The 3,632-nt window shown below is 39.0% G+C and overlaps 1 non-coding gene across 1 annotated transcript; it reads left to right on the top strand.

The window, feature by feature from the left end:
- The first annotated feature begins 3,040 nt into the window (after nt 1-3,040).
- LOC129086863 (U6 spliceosomal RNA) lies at nt 3,041-3,142 on the top strand. Its single transcript, XR_008530856.1, has one exon. It is a non-coding gene; the product is annotated as a U6 spliceosomal RNA (small nuclear RNA).
- The last annotated feature ends 490 nt before the right edge of the window (nt 3,143-3,632 follow it).

Here is a 3,632-nt window from a genome sequence, read left to right as displayed (position 1 = left end):
CTGCTAGAATATATCATTCTGAAAGATATTAGTAAGTTATGCTTCAAAATGTTTACTTAATTACACTCCATCAGCTGGTACAGGGATGCTGGATCTGTACAGTTTCCAATATGCAATACTATTGCTTTTCTAAGTGAAGGCTGATATGATTGACTTAGGTTCCCTAGAAAAGGTATGTTGAAGTCCCAATCCCCAGTGCCTCAATATGATCTTATTTGGAAATAAGGTCTTAAAAGAGGTAATCAGATTAAAAAGAAGTCATTAGGGTGGGCTCTAAGCCAATAAGAATGATGTCCTTATAAAAAGGGCAAATTTGGACACAGACAGACATGCACACTATGAGAACACCGTGTGAAGACGAAGGCAGAGATCAGGGTGATGCACCTCTAAACCAAGGAACCCCAAAGATTGCCAGCAAACCACCAAAAGCTAGAAGAGAGACATGGGACAGATTCTGCCTCGCAGCCTTTAGAGGGGACCTACCCTGCCGACACCTTGATCTCAGACTCCAGCCTCCAGGACTGTGAGACAATACATTTCTGTTCTTCAAGCCATGCACTTTGTGGTACTTTGTTACAGCAACGCTAGGAAACTAATGCAGTTGCTAAGTACAATAAATTTAATTAAATAAATTTAAATTTATTTCTGCAATGATTGGTGAGTTTGATTATATTTTCATATATTTCTTTACTAATTCTCTTTATTCCATCAATAGTCTTCTCCTGTCTTTAACTTATGGTTTATATTACTGATTTTCTTCTAACTGATTTGTTGAAATTCTATAATATGTACAATTAATGCTTTGTTATAGTCTACGAATAGTTTTCCTGTTTGTTCCTTATCTTTTAAATTTTCAAAAATAATGCATTTTGCTGTTCAAAAGTTTTACATTTTTATTTACTCAAATCTGTCAGTCTTTTCCTTAGTGGTTTTCTGGTTTTGTGCATCATGCTTAAAAATGACTTCTTCATGTCAAAATTATTCAATGTTTTGTCAGCACTGTTTGTCCTGACTTAAGAGGGAACAGGACAGTTGTCCCTGGATAGGGCCATTATAAGCCAAATTTTCATTGAGCCTGTAAAAAGTTTAAAGCTTCACTTTGTTTTAAATTCTTCAAAAACCTCCAATTTTGCAATTACCTCTCAATCTTTAGTTACTGTGACCTGAGAGCCAGTTGCTTACTCCTGTAATGCCTAGGGATCTGGGGGTCCAACCCCAGGTTCTTTTGCAATAATGGCCCTTCATGCCTTTAAGCAGTCTTCTTGGACAGTGTTCCTACTACTATTTATCACTGTGTGACTCAATGTACACAAACAGCTTGCAACAGCAATAATAAAATGGTAGCTGGGGCTTCGTCATCTTGAAGCCTTTCTCATTTACACATGTGACGCCTGACCGGTGGTTCCTTGAGTCCCTTTCTCTCTCTCTCTCTCTCTCTCTCTCTCTCTCTCTCCCCCTCTCTGCCCTTCCTCTCCATGCTGTGTTTCCACATCATTTCCTCAGGGTAACTGGATTTTTATATGGTGGCAAAAGATTGCCAGAGTGTGTGTCCCAGGAGCAGTAGTGAGGCAACAGCTGTATTGTCTTTTATCATCTAGCCTTGAAAGACATGCAACATCACTTCTGCCACATTCTATTTGGTAAGAGTGAGTCGCTAAGACCAACCCATAATCAACAGGATGGGAATTAGGCTCCATCTTCCAAAGGAGGGATGTGCTGATGAATTTTCAGACATCATTTAAAACTGCCATAGATAGTATCTAAGAAATCTCTAAGCCAATTCTCTCTTCTGGGCAAAGCCCATACCAGGTCCATGGGGAACACACAAGTGTCCCTTGCCTTGCCTAACGCTGAGACAGTGTGCCCATCCCTGCTCAACAGGAACCTTTCTTCTTCACTCTTCCACCAGCCTGACCGTTTCTTAAACTTTTCTTTTTCCTGGGTGGAGGTCAGACTTGAGTTCTAGACAACCCTCTCTGCAAAAATAGGAAACATGTATCAAGTCTTCTGAGGGGTACAATTTGAAGCAACTCTTACACTTGAAGAGGGAGCAGGCTTTCCTCCTCCTCCCCTTAATTCCAGCAATAAGAACTAGTCTAAGTAAATGAGATACAGTTAAGACGAATTAACTGTCACTGAAATCAAGTGTTCAAGAACACTTGTAGGTATGAAAAATATTTTTTCAACAGGAAAATATTTTTTTCTTAAATTAAGTCAAATCATGACAGATTTTAAAAACTCAAGATGGTTAAGAAATATGTTTAAGCTAGAACTATAAGCTTCTTTTAGTCATTTTGTTTATTAGATTTTAGAGCTCCATTTAGAATTCTTGTTCTTTGGACAAAGGAGTCAGAGAACAATTATCTAGTTATCTAAAGTTATCTAATCAGTCAGTGAAAAAATTAATCATGAGACCTAGATATCACAACTTGTATCAGGATTCAAACTCATGCAACCAAAATGTTTTTAGTGAAGTTATATCATAAGATTTGTCTCAATACTTGTTTATTTTAATGGTCAGAAAACAAAGAATTCCAGATCCTACTAGACTATCCTTTTCATTTTCTAGGCCTTCATGAATATATCTTTAACAAAAGCCAATATTAAACAAACAAACACTACTGAGAAATTTTATTTAGTGCATCTGGACCTACCTAACATGATTGAATGCCGTTGGCTTGAGGAGCTGCAAAGTGAGAAGCAAAGTGCTTTTGAAACAACCCAGGTCATGGTGTTGAAAAGCTACTTGTGGAGTTAAGCAAAGGTTGAAGACAGTGTGGATTCACAAGGCAAGTACAGTAACCAAGTCCCATGATCCATCACCTGCAGGTTTGTTGTCTTTGCTATGACAACTGCTTATCTTTGTTGGATGCTTTTGGATCCACAGCTGACACTTGAGGAAGCGGCTTTTCCTAACTGGCTTGACAAACAAAGACTGAATATGAACATTCAGCAACACAGCAAGAGATTTCCATATGGAGGATACTAGGGAATTTATTATAACTGATCTTTTTATGATCACATAAGTGATGTCAAAAAGATACTTGAGCAGCACATATAGTAAAATTGGAACAATACAGAGAAGATTAGCATGACCCTTGCACAGGATGACACACAAATTCATGAAGCACTCCCTACTTCTTTAACAACAACAAAAAAGATACCACATGGAAAATACTTGTTACTCTGAGCTCTGATATCCACCACTAAGTTAATCATCACCTAAAGCTAATTTGAGCCTTTTAGAGCTAAAACCAGTGCTATCACTAGGACAATAATTTAAAATCACTAATAGAAAGATCAATCTGTTAGCCTCTAGCCCTTGTGCTCAGGCAAATTGTACCAACCTGAAGTCCCAATGCTGGATTGGAGACTCTGGCATGCCACTCTGAGACTGTATTGTCATTGCATCCTCCGATACATCCCTAGTCCCTGTCTGTCTTCTTAGACCATGAAAGGACCCCACCAGTCTCTGTGAGTAGTCTAGAAGAGGGTGGCAACCAGCCCAGAGGCCAGACAAGTAACATAAACAAGTAAGGTGGCCTGATGACTAGGGACCACTAGAGGGCTCGGGCTTAGCCTCCAACTGTTGGCAACAGCAGCTGTGCAGTGCCAGACAGTTTGTTGCCACA

This window comes from Pteronotus mesoamericanus, unplaced genomic scaffold, assembly GCF_021234165.1.
Source record: "Pteronotus mesoamericanus isolate MK-2021 breed Mesoamerican mustached bat unplaced genomic scaffold, CSHL_Meso_final scaffold_45, whole genome shotgun sequence".
In the NCBI taxonomy this organism is placed as follows: Eukaryota; Metazoa; Chordata; class Mammalia; order Chiroptera; family Mormoopidae; genus Pteronotus; species Pteronotus mesoamericanus.
This window is presented reverse-complemented; position numbering and strand designations above follow the sequence as displayed.